Raw genomic sequence first — 13653 nt, 5'->3', positions numbered from 1 at the left:
GGGATACTTGAGGGAACGCTGGGTGGAAGGAAATTTGTGGCTCCTCTCAGATTCAAGAACTTCCTGTCACCGAAATGTGAGGAAAACGTGTTTTTTTAGCCAACTTTTGAGGTTTGCAAAGGATTCTGGGTAACAGAACCCAGTCAGAGACCCACAAGTCACCCCATCTTGGATTCCCCTAGGTCCCTAGTTTTAAAAAATGCACAGGTTTGGTAGGTTTCCCTAGGTGCCGGCTGAGCTAGAGGCCAAAATCTACAGGTAGGCACTTTGCAAAAAACACTTCTGTTTTCTGTCAAAAAATGGGATGTGTCCATGTTGTGTTTTGGGGCATTTCCTGTCGCGGGCGCTAGGCCTACCCACACAATTGAGGTATCATTTTTATCGGGAGATTTGGGGGAACGCTGGGTGGAAGGAAATTTGTGGCTCCTCTCAGATTCCAGAACTTTCTGTCACCGAAATGTGAGGAAAATGTGTTTTTTTAGCCAACTTTTGAGGTTTGCAAAGGGTTCTGGGTAACAGAACCCAGTCAGACACCCACAAGTCACCCCATCTTGGATTTCCCTAGGTCTCTAGTTTTAAAAAATGCACAGGTTTGGTAGGTTCCCCTCCGTGCCGGCTGAGCTAAAGGGCAAAATCTACAGGTAGGCACTTTGCAAAAAACACCTCTGTTTTCTATCAAAAATTGGGATGTGTCCACGTTGTGTTTTGGGCCATTTACTGTTGCGGGCGCTAGGCCTACCCACATTAGTGAGGTATCATTTTTATCGGGAGACTTGGGGGAACGGTGGGTGGAAGGAAATTTGTGGCTCCTCTCAGATTCCAGAACTTTCTGTCACCGAAATGTGAGGAAAATGTGTTTTTTAGCCAAATGTTGAGGTTTGCAAAGGATTCTGGGTAACAGAACCTAGTCAAAGCCCTACAAGTCACACCATCATGGATTCCCCTAGGTCTATAGTTTTGAAAAATGCATAGGTTTGGTAGGTTTCCCTAGGTGCCAGCTGAGCTTGAGGCCAAAATCTACAGGTAGGCACTTTGCAAAAAACACCTCAGTTTTTTGTCAAAAAATGGGATGTGTCCACGTTGTGTTTTTGGGCATTTCCTGTCACGGGCGCTAGGCCTACCCACACAATTGAGGAATCATTTTTATCGGGAGACTTGGGGGAACGCTGGGTGGAAGGACATTTGTGGCTCCTCTCAGATTCCAGAACTTTCTGTCACAGAAATGTGAGGAAAACATGTTTTTTTAGCCAAATTGTGAGGTTTGCAAAGGATTCTGGGTAATAGGACCCGGTCAGAGACCCATAAGTCACCCCATCTTGGATTCCCCTAGGTCTCTAGTTTTCAAAAATGCACAGGTTTGGTAGGTTCCCCTAGGTGCCGGCTGAGCTTGAGGCCAAAATCTATAGGTAGGCACTTTGCAAAAAAGACCTCTGTTTTCTGTCAAAAAATGGGATGTGTCCACGTTGTGTTTTTGGGCATTTACTGTCGTGGGCGCTAGGCCTACCCACACAATTGAGGTATCATTTTTATCGGGATACTTGGGGGAACGCTGGGTGGAAGGAAATTTGTGGCTCCTCTCAGATTCCAGAACTTTCTGTCACCGAAATGTGAAGAAAACGTGTTTTTTTAGCCAACTTTTGAGGTTTGCAAAGGATTCTGGGTAACAGAACCCGGTCAGAGACCCACAAGTCACCCCATCTTGGATTCCCCTAGGTCCCTAGGTTAAAAAAATGCACAGGTTTGCTAGGTTCCCTTAGGTTCCGGCTGAGCTAGAGGACAAAATCTACAGGTAGGCACTTTGCAAAAAATACCTCTGTTTTCTATCAAAAATTGGGATGTGTCCACGTTGTGTTTTGGGCCATTTCCTGTCGCGGGCGCTAGGCCTACCCACATTAGTGAGGTATCATTTTTATCGGGAGACTTGGGGGAACGGTGGGTGGAAGGAAATTTGTGGCTCCTCTCAGATTCCAGAACTTTCTGTCACCGAAATGTGAGGAAAATGTGTTTTTTAGCCAAATGTTGAGGTTTGCAAAGGATTCTGGGTAACAGAACCTAGTCAAAGCCCTACAAGTCACCCCATCATGGATTCCCCTAGGTCTATAGTTTTGAAAAATGCATAGGTTTGGTAGGTTTCCCTAGGTGCCAGCTGAGCTTGAGGCCAAAATCTACAGGTAGGCACTTTGCAAAAAACACCTCAGTTTTTTGTCAAAAAATGGGATGTGTCCACCTTGTGTTTTTGGGCATTTCCTGTCACGGGCGCTAGGCCTACCCACACAATTGAGGAATCATTTTTATCGGGAGACTTGGGGGAACGCTGGGTGGAAGGACATTTGTGGCTCCTCTCAGATTCCAGAACTTTCTGTCACCGAAATGTGATGAAAACATGTTTTTTTAGCCAAATTGTGAGGTTTGCAAAGGATTCGGGGTAACAGAACCCGGTCAGAGACCCATAAGTCACCCCATCTTGGATTCCCCTAGGTCTCTAGTTTACAAAAATGCACAGGTTTGGTAGGTTCCCCTAGGTGCCGGCTGAGCTAGAGGCCAAAATCTACAGGTAAGCACTTTGCAAAAAAGACCTCTGTTTTCTGTCAAAAAATGGGATGTGTCCACGTTGTGTTTTTGGGCATTTACTGTCGCGGGCGCTAGGCCTACCCACACAATTGAGGTATCATTTTTATCGGGATACTTGGGTGAACGCTGGGTGGAAGGAAATTTGTGGCTCCTCTCAGATTCCAGAACTTTCTGTCACCGAAATGTGAAGAAAACGTGTTTTTTTAGCCAACTTTTGAGGTTTGCAAAGGATTCTGGGTAACAGAACCCGGTCAGGGACCCACAAGTCACCCCATCTTGGATTCCCCTAGGTTAAAAAAATGCACAGGTTTGCTAGGTTCCCCTAGGTTCCGGCTGAGCTAGAGGACAAAATCTACAGGTAGGCACTTTGCAAAAAATACCTCTGTTTTCTATCAAAAATTGGGATGTGTCCACGTTGTGTTTTGGGCCATTTCCTGTCGCGGGCGCTAGGCCGACCCACATCAGTGAGGTATAATTTTTATTGCGAGACTTGGGGGAACGGTGGGTGGAAGGAAATCTGTGGCTCCTCTCAGATTCCAGAACTTTCTGTCACCGAAATGTGAGGAAAACTTGTTTTTTTAGCCAAATTTTGAGGTTTGTAAAGGATTCTGGATAACAGAACCTAGTCAGAGCCCCACAAGTCACCCCATCTTGGATTTCCCTAGGTCTCTAGTTTTCAAAAATGCACAGGTTTGGTAGGTTTCCCTAGGTGCCGGCTGAGCTAGAGGCCAAAATCTACAGGTAGGCACTTTGCAAAAAACACCTCTGTTTTTTGTCAAAAAATGGGATGTGTTCACGTTGTGTTTTGGGGCATTTCCTGTCACGGGCGCTAGGCCTACCCACACAATTGATGTATCATTTTTATCGGGAGACTTGGGGGAACCCTGGGTGGAAGGACATTTGTGGCTCCTCCCAGATTCCAGAACTTTCTGTCACCGAAATGTGAGGAAAACTTGTTTTTTTAGCCAAATTGTGAGGTTTGCACAGGATTCTGGGTAACAGAACCCGGTCAGAGACTTATAAGTCACCCCATCTTGGATTCCCCTAGGTCTCTAGTTTTCAAAAATGCACAGGTTTGGTAGGTTCCCCTAGGTGCCGGCTGTGCTAGAGGCCAAAATCTCTAGGTAGGCACTTTGCAAAAAAGACCTCTGTTTTCTGTCAAAAAATGGGATGTGTCCACGTTGTGTTTTTTGGCATTTACTGTTGCGGGCGCTAGGCCTACCCACACAAGTGTGGTATCATTTTTATCGGGATACTTGGGGGAACGCTGGGTGGAAGGACATTTGTGGCTCCTCTCAGATTCCAGAACTTTCTGTCACCGAAATGTGAGGAAAATGTGTTTTTTTAGCCAACTTTTGAGGTTTGCAAAGGATTCTGGGTAACAGAACCCGGTCAGAGACCCACAAGTCACCCCATCTTGGATTCCCCTGGGTCTCTAGTTTTAAAAAATGCACAGGTTTGGTAGGTTCCCCTAAGTGCCGGCTGAGCTAGAGGGCAAAATCTACAGGTAGGCACTTTGCAAAAAACACCTCTGTTTTCTATCAAAAATTGGGATGTGTCCACGTTGTGTTTTGGGCCATTTCCTGTTGCGGGTGCTAGGCCTACCCACATTAGTGAGGTATCATTTTTATCGGGAGACTTGGGGGAACGGTGGGTGGAAGGAAATTTGAGGCTCCTCTCAGATTCCAGAACTTTCTGTCACCGAAATGTGAGGAAAATGTGTTTTTTAGCCAAATGTTGAGGTTTGCAAAGGATTCTGGGTAACAGAACCTAGTCAAAGCCCTATAAGTCACCCCATCATGGATTCCCCTAGGTCTCTAGTTTTGAAAAATGCATAGGTTTAGTAGGTTTCCCTAGGTGCCGGCTGAGCTAGAGGCCAAAATCTACAGGTAGGCACTTTGCAAAAAACACCTCTGTTTTTTGTCAAAAAATGGGATGTGTCCACGTTGTGTTTTGGGGCATTTCCTGTCACGGGCGCTAGGCCTACCCACACAATTGAGGTATCATTTTTATCGGGAGACTTGCGGGAACGCTGGGTGGAAGGACATTTGTGGCTCCTCTCAGATTCCAGAACTTTCTGTCACCGAAATGTGAGGAAAACATGTTTTTTTAGCCAAATTGTGAGGTTTGCAAAGGATTCTGGGTAACAGAACCCGGTCAGAGACCGATAAGTCACCCCATCTTGGATTCCCCTAGGTCTCTAGTTTTCAAAAATGCACAGGTTTGGTAGGTTCCCCTAGGTGCCGGCTGAGCTAGAGGCCAAAATCTATAGGTAGGCACTTTGCAAAAAAGACCTCTGTTTTCTGTGAAAAAATGGGATGTGTCCACGTTGTGTTTTTGGGCATTTACTGTCGCGGGCGCTAGGCCTACCCACACAAGTGAGGTATCATTTTTATCGGGATACTTGGGGGAACGCTGGGTGGAAGGAAATTTGTGGCTCCTCTCAGATTCCAGAACATTCTGTCACCGAAATGTGAGGAAAACGTGTTTTTTAGCCAACTTTTGAGGTTTGCAAAGGATTCTGGGTAACAGAACCCGGTCAGAGACCCACAAGTCACCCCATCTTGGATTCCCCTAGGTCCCTAGGTTCAAAAAATGCACAGGTTTGGTAGGTTCCCCTAGGTGCCGGCTGAGCTAGATGACAAAATCTACAGGTAGGCACTTCGCAAAAAAAACCTCTGTTTTCTATCAAAAATTGGGATGTGTCCACGTTGTGTTTTGGGCCATTTCCTGTCGCGGGCGCTAGGCCTACCCACATCAGTGTGGTATCATTTTTATCGGGAGACTTGGGGGAACGGTGGGTGGAGGGAAATCTGTGGCTCCATTCAGATTCCAGAACTTTCTGTCACCGAAATGTGAGGAAACCGTGTTTTTTTAGCCAAATGTTGAGGTTTGCAAAGGATTCTGGGTAACAGAACCTAGTCAGAGCCCCACAAGTCACCCCATCTTGGATTCCCCTAGGTCTCTAGTTTTCAAAAATGCACAGGTTTGGTAGGTTTCCCTAGGTGCCGGGTGAGCTAGAGGCCAAAATCTATAGGTAGGCACTTTGCCAAAAAGACCTCTGTTTTCTGTCAAAAAATGGGATGTGTCCACATTGTGTTTTGGGGCATTTCCTGTCGTGGGCGCTAGGCCCTACCCACACAATTGAGATATCATTTTTATCGGGAGACTTGGGGGAACGCTGGGTGGAAGGACATTTGTGGCTCCTCTCAGATTCCAGAACTTTCTGTCACCGAAATGTGAGGAAAACGTATTTTTTTAGCCAAATTGTGAGGTTTGCAAAGGATTCTGGGTAACAGAACCCGGTCAGAGACCCACAATTCACCCCATCTTGGATTCCCCTAGGTCACTAGTGTTAAAAAATGCACAGGTTTGGTAGGTTCCCCTAGGTGCCGGCTGAGCTAAAGGACAAAATCTATAGGTAGGCACTTTGCAAAAAACACCTCTGTTTTCTATAAAAAATTGGGATGTGTCCACGTTGTGTTTTGGGCTATTTCCTGTCGCGGGCTCTAGGCCTACCCACATCAGTGAGGTTTCATTTTTATCGGGAGACTTGGGGGAACGGTGGGTGGAAGGAAATTTGTGGCTCCTCTCAGATTCCAGAACTTTCTGTCACCGAAATGTGAGGAAAATTTGTTTTTTAGCCAAATTGTGAGGTTTGCAAAGGATTCTGGGTAACAGAACCCGGTCAGAGACCCATAAGTCACCCCATCTTGGATTCCCCTAGGTCCCTAGGTTCAAAAAATGCACAGGTTTGGTAGGTTCCCCTAGGTGCCGGCTGAGCTAGAGGACAAAATCTACAGGTAGGCACTTTGCAAAAAATACCTCTGTTTTCTATCAAAAATTGGGATGTGTCCACGTTGTGTTTTGGGCCATTTCCTGTCGCGGGCGCTAGGCCTACCCACATCAGTGTGGTATCATTTTTATCGGGAGACTTGGGGGAACGGTGGGTGGAGGGAAATCTGTGGCTCCATTCAGATTCCAGAACTTTCTGTCACCGAAATGTGAGGAAACCGTGTTTTTTTAGCCAAATGTTGAGGTTTGCAAAGGATTCTGGGTAACAGAACCTAGTCAGAGTCCCACAAGTCACCCTCCTTGGATTTCCCTAGGTCTCTAGTTTTCAAAAATGCACAGGTTTGGTAGGTTTCCCTAGGTGCCGGCTGAGCTAGAGGCCAAAATCTACAGGTAGGCACTTTGCAAATAACACCTCTGTTTTCTGTCAAAAAATGGGATGTGTCCACGTTGTGTTTTGGGGCATTTCCTGTCGTGGGCGCTAGGCCTACCCACACAATTGAGATATCATTTTTATCGGGAGACTTGGGGGAACGCTGGGTGGAAGGACATTTGTGGCTCCTCTCAGATTCCAGAACTTTCTGTCACCGAAATGTGAGGAAAACGTGTTTTTTTAGCCAAATTGTGATGTTTGCAAAGGATTCTGGGTAACAGAACCCGGTCAGAGACCCACAAGTCACCCCATCTTGGATTTCCCTAGGTCTCTAGTTTTAAAAAATGCACAGGTTTGGTGGGTTCCCCTCAGTGCCGGCTGAGCTAGAGGGCAAAATCTACAGGTAGGCACTTTGCAAAAAACACCTCTGTTTTCTATCAAAAATTGGGATGTGTCCACGTTGTGTTTTGGGCCATTTCCTGTTGCGGGCACTAGGCCTACCCACATTAGTGAGGTATCATTTTTATCGGGAGACTTGGGGGAACAGTGGGTGGAAGGAAATTTGTGGCTCCTCTCAGATTCCAGAACTTTCTGTCACTGAAATGTGAGGAAAATGTGTTTTTTAGCCAAATGTTGAGGTTTGCAAAGGATTCTGGGTAACAGAAACCTAGTCAAAGCCCCACAAGTCACCCCATCATTTATTCCCCTAGGTCTATAGTTTTGAAAAATGCATAGGTTTGGTAGGTTTCCCTAGGTGCCAGCTGAGCTTGAGGCCAAAATCTACAGGTAGGCACTTTGCAAAAAACACCTCAGTTTTTTGTCAAAAAATGGGATGTGTCCACGTTGTGTTTTTGGGCATTTCCTGTCACGGGCGCTAGGCCTACCCACACAATTGAGGAATAATTTTTATTGGGAGACTTGGGGGAAGGCTGGGTGGAAGGACATTTGTGGCTCCTCTCAGATTCCAGAACTTTCTGTCACCGAAATGTGAGGAAAACATGTTTTTTTAGCCAAATTGTGAGGTTTGCAAAGGATTCTGGGTAACAGAACCCGGTCAGAGACCCATAAGTCACCCCATCTTGGATTCCCCTAGGTCTCTAGTTTTGAAAAATGCACAGGTTTGGTAGGTTCCCCTAGGTGCCGGCTGAGCTAGAGGCCAAAATCTATAGGTAGGCACTTTGCAAAAAAGACCTCTGTTTTCTGTCAAAAAATGGGATGTGTCCACGTTGTGTTTTTGGGCATTTACTGTCGCGGGCGCTAGGCCTACCCACACAAGTGAGGTATCATTTTTATCGGGATACTTGGGGGACCGCTGGGTGGAAGGAAATTTGTGGCTCCTCTCAGATTCCAGAACTTTCTGTCACCGAAATGTGAAGAAAACGTGTTTTTTTAGCCAACTTTTGAGGTTTGCAAAGGATTCTGGGTAACAGAACCCGGTCAGAGACCCACAAGTCACCCCATCTTGGATTCCCCTAGGTCCCTAGGTTAAAAAAATGCACAGGTTTGCTAGGTTCCCCTAGGTTCCGGCTGAGCTAGAGGACAAAATCTACAGGTAGGCACTTTGTAAAAAATACCTCTGTTTTCTATCAAAAATTGGGATGTGTCCACGTTGTGTTTTGGGCCATTTCCTGTCGCGGGCGCTAGGCCTACCCACATCAGTGAGGTATCATTTTTATCGGGAGACTTGGGGGAACGGTGGGTGGAGGGAAATCTGTGGCTCCTCTCAGATTCCAGAACTTTCTGTCACCGAAATGTGAGGAAACCGTGTTTTTTTAGCCAAATGTTGAGGTTTGCAAAGGATTCTGGGTAACAGAACCTAGTCAGAGCCCCACAAGTCACCCCATCTTGGATTCCCCTAGGTCTCTAGTTTTCAAAAATGCACAGGTTTGGTAGGTTTCCCTAGGTGCCGGGAGAGCTAGACGCCAAAATCTATAGGTAGGCACTTTGCAAAAAAGACCTCTGTTTTCTGTCAAAAAATGGGATGTGTCCACGTTGTGTTTTGGGGCATTTCCTGTTGCGGGCGCTAAGCCTACCCACACAATTGAGGTATGATTTTTATCGGGAGATTTGGGGGAACGCTGGGTGGAAGGAAATTCGTGGCTCCTCGCAGATTCCAGAACTTTCTGTCACCGAAATGTGAGGAAAACTTGTTTTTTTAGCCAAATTTTGAGGTTTGTAAAGGATTCTGGGTAACAGAACCTAGTCAGAGCCCCACAAGTCACCCCATCTTGGATTTCCCTAGGTCTCTATTGTTAAAAAATGCACAGGTTTGGTAGGTTCCCCTGGGTGCCGGCTGAGCTAGAGGACAAAATCTACAGGTAGGCACTTTGCAAAAAACACCTCTGTTTTCTATCAAAAATTGGGATGTGTCCACGTTGTGTTTTGGGCCATTTCCTGTCGCGGGCGCTAGGCCTACCCACATCAGTGAGGTATCATTTTTATTGCGAGACTTGGGGGAACGGTGGGTGGAAGGAAATCTGTGGCTCCTCTCAGATTCCAGAACTTTCTGTCACCGAAATGTGAGGAAAACGTGTTTTTTTAACCAAATTTTGAGGTTTGTAAAGGATTCTGGGTAACAGAACCTAGTCAGAGCCCCACAAGTCACCCCATCTTGGATTTCCCTAGGTCTCTAGTTTTCAAAAATGCACAGGTTTGGTAGGGTTCCCTAGGTGCCGGCTGAGCTAGAGGCCAAAATCTACAGGTAGGCACTTTGCAAAAAACACCTCTGTTTTCTGTCAAAAAATGGGATGTGTCCACGATGTGTTTTGGGGCATTTCCTGTCGCGGCCGATACTCCTACCCACACAATTGAGGTATCATTTTTATCGGGAGATTTGGGGGAACGCTGGGTAGAAGGAAATTTGTGGCTCCTCTCAGATTCCAGAACTTTCTGTCACCGAAATGTGAGGAAAATGTGTTTTTTTAGCCAACGTTTGAGGTTTGCAAAGGATTCTGGGTAACAGAACCTGGTCAGAGACCCACAAGTCACCCCATCTTGGATTTCCCTAGGTCTCTAGTTTTGAAAAATGCATAGCTTGGTAGGTTTCCCTAGGTGCCGGCTGAGTTAGAGGCCAAAATCTATAGGTAGGCACTTTGCAAAAAAGACCTCTGTTTTCTGTCAAAAAATGGGATGTGTCCACATTGTGTTTTTGGGCATTTACTGTCGCGGGCGCTAGGCCTACCCACACAAGTGAGGTATCATTTTTATCGGGATACTTGAGGGAACCCTGGGTGGAAGGAAATTTGTGGCTCCTCTCAGATTCAAGAACTTCCTGTCACCGAAATGTGAGGAAAACGTGTTTTTTTAGCCAACTTTTGAGGTTTGCAAAGGATTCTGGGTAACAGAACCCAGTCAGAGACCCACAAGTCACCCCATCTTGGATTCCCCTAGGTCCCTAGTTTTAAAAAATGCACAGGTTTGGTAGGTTTCCCTAGGTGCCGGCTGAGCTAGAGGCCAAAATCTACAGGTAGGCACTTTGCAAAAAACACTTCTGTTTTCTGTCAAAAAATGGGATGTGTCCATGTTGTGTTTTGGGGCATTTCCTGTCGCGGGCGCTAGGCCTACACACACAATTGAGGTATCATTTTTATCGGGAGATTTGGGGGAACGCTGGGTGGAAGGAAATTTGTGGCTCCTCTCAGATTCCAGAACTTTCTGTCACCGAAATGTGAGGAAAATGTGTTTTTTTAGCCAACATTTGAGGTTTGCAAAGGATTCTGGGTAACAGAACCCAGTCAGAGACCCACAAGTCACCCCATCTTGGATTTCCCTAGGTCTCTAGTTTTAAAAAATGCACAGGTTTGGTAGGTTCCCCTCCGTGCCGGCTGAGCTAAAGGGCAAAATCTACAGGTAGGCACTTTGCAAAAAACACCTCTGTTTTCTATCAAAAATTGGGATGTGTCCACGTTGTGTTTTGGGCCATTTACTGTTGCGGGCGCTAGGCCTACCCACATTAGTGAGGTATCATTTTTATCGGGAGACTTGGGGGAACGGTGGGTGGAAGGAAATTTGTGGCTCCTCTCAGATTCCAGAACTTTCTGTCACCGAAATGTGAGGAAAATGTGTTTTTTAGCCAAATGTTGAGGTTTGCAAAGGATTCTGGGTAACAGAACCTAGTCAAAGCCCTACAAGTCACACCATCATGGATTCCCCTAGGTCTATAGTTTTGAAAAATGCATAGGTTTGGTAGGTTTCCCTAGGTGCCAGCTGAGCTTGAGGCCAAAATCTACAGGTAGGCACTTTGCAAAAAACACCTCAGTTTTTTGTCAAAAAATGGGATGTGTCCACGTTGTGTTTTTGGGCATTTCCTGTCACGGGCGCTAGGCCTACCCACACAATTGAGGAATCATTTTTATCGGGAGACTTGGGGGAACGCTGGGTGGAAGGACATTTGTGGCTCCTCTCAGATTCCAGAACTTTCTGTCACAGAAATGTGAGGAAAACATGTTTTTTTAGCCAAATTGTGAGGTTTGCAAAGGATTCTGGGTAATAGGACCCGGTCAGAGACCCATAAGTCACCCCATCTTGGATTCCCCTAGGTCTCTAGTTTTCAAAAATGCACAGGTTTGGTAGGTTCCCCTAGGTGCCGGCTGAGCTTGAGGCCAAAATCTATAGGTAGGCACTTTGCAAAAAAGACCTCTGTTTTCTGTCAAAAAATGGGATGTGTCCACGTTGTGTTTTTGGGCATTTACTGTCGTGGGCGCTAGGCCTACCCACACAATTGAGGTATCATTTTTATCGGGATACTTGGGGGAACGCTGGGTGGAAGGAAATTTGTGGCTCCTCTCAGATTCCAGAACTTTCTGTCACCGAAATGTGAAGAAAACGTGTTTTTTTAGCCAACTTTTGAGGTTTGCAAAGGATTCTGGGTAACAGAACCCGGTCAGAGACCCACAAGTCACCCCATCTTGGATTCCCCTAGGTCCCTAGGTTAAAAAAATGCACAGGTTTGCTAGGTTCCCCTAGGTTCCGGCTGAGCTAGAGGACAAAATCTACAGGTAGGCACTTTGCAAAAAATACCTCTGTTTTCTATCAAAAATTGGGATGTGTCCACGTTGTGTTTTGGGCCATTTCCTGTCGTGGGCGCTAGGCCTACCCACATTAGTGAGGTATCATTTTTATCGGGAGACTTGGGGGAACGGTGGGTGGAAGGAAATTTGTGGCTCCTCTCAGATTCCAGAACTTTCTGTCACCGAAATGTGAGGAAAATGTGTTTTTTAGCCAAATGTTGAGGTTTGCAAAGGATTCTGGGTAACAGAACCTAGTCAAAGCCCTACAAGTCACCCCATCATGGATTCCCCTAGGTCTATAGTTTTGAAAAATGCATAGGTTTGGTAGGTTTCCCTAGGTGCCAGCTGAGCTTGAGGCCAAAATCTACAGGTAGGCACTTTGCAAAAAACACCTCAGTTTTTTGTCAAAAAATGGGATGTGTCCACCTTGTGTTTTTGGGCATTTCCTGTCACGGGCGCTAGGCCTACCCACACAATTGAGGAATCATTTTTATCGGGAGACTTGGGGGAACGCTGGGTGGAAGGACATTTGTGGCTCCTCTCAGATTCCAGAACTTTCTGTCACCGAAATGTGATGAAAACATGTTTTTTTAGCCAAATTGTGAGGTTTGCAAAGGATTCGGGGTAACAGAACCCGGTCAGAGACCCATAAGTCACCCCATCTTGGATTCCCCTAGGTCTCTAGTTTTCAAAAATGCACAGGTTTGGTAGGTTCCCCTAGGTGCCGGCTGAGCTAGAGGCCAAAATCTACAGGTAGGCACTTTGCAAAAAAGACCTCTGTTTTCTGTCAAAAAATGGGATGTGTCCACGTTGTGTTTTTGGGCATTTACTGTCGCGGGCGCTAGGCCTACCCACACAATTGAGGTATCATTTTTATCGGGATACTTGGGTGAACGCTGGGTGGAAGGAAATTTGTGGCTCCTCTCAGATTCCAGAACTTTCTGTCACCGAAATGTGAAGAAAACGTGTTTTTTTAGCCAACTTTTGAGGTTTGCAAAGGATTCTGGGTAACAGAACCCGGTCAGGGACCCACAAGTCACCCCATCTTGGATTCCCCTAGGTTAAAAAAATGCACAGGTTTGCTAGGTTCCCCTAGGTTCCGGCTGAGCTAGAGGACAAAATCTACAGGTAGGCACTTTGCAAAAAATACCTCTGTTTTCTATCAAAAATTGGGATGTGTCCACGTTGTGTTTTGGGCCATTTCCTGTCGCGGGCGCTAGGCCGACCCACATCAGTGAGGTATAATTTTTATTGCGAGACTTGGGGGAACGGTGGGTGGAAGGAAATCTGTGGCTCCTCTCAGATTCCAGAACTTTCTGTCACCGAAATGTGAGGAAAACTTGTTTTTTTAGCCAAATTTTGAGGTTTGTAAAGGATTCTGGATAACAGAACCTAGTCAGAGCCCCACAAGTCACCCCATCTTGGATTTCCCTAGGTCTCTAGTTTTCAAAAATGCACAGGTTTGGTAGGTTTCCCTAGGTGCCGGCTGAGCTAGAGGCCAAAATCTACAGGTAAGCACTTTGCAAAAAACACCTCTGTTTTCTGTCAAAAAATGGGATGTGTCCACGATGTGTTTTGGGGCATTTCCTGTCGCGGCCGATACTCCTACCCACACAATTGAGGTATCATTTTTATCGGGAGATTTGGGGGAACGCTGGGTGGAAGGAAATTTGTGGCTCCTCTCAGATTCCAGAACTTTCTGTCACCTAAATGTGAGGAAAATGTGTTTTTTTAGCCAACGTTTGAGGTTTGCAAAGGATTCTGGGTAACAGAACCCGGTCAGAGACCCACAAGTCACCCCATCTTGGATTTCTCTAGGTCTCTAGTTTTCAAAAATGCATAGGTTTGGTAGGTTTCCCTAGGTGCCGGCTGAGTTAGAGGCCAAAATCTATAGGTAGGCACTTTGCA

This window comes from Pleurodeles waltl, chromosome 4_2 (assembly GCF_031143425.1).
Source record: "Pleurodeles waltl isolate 20211129_DDA chromosome 4_2, aPleWal1.hap1.20221129, whole genome shotgun sequence".
Lineage (NCBI taxonomy): Eukaryota > Metazoa > Chordata > Amphibia > Caudata > Salamandridae > Pleurodeles > Pleurodeles waltl.
This window is presented reverse-complemented; position numbering follows the sequence as displayed.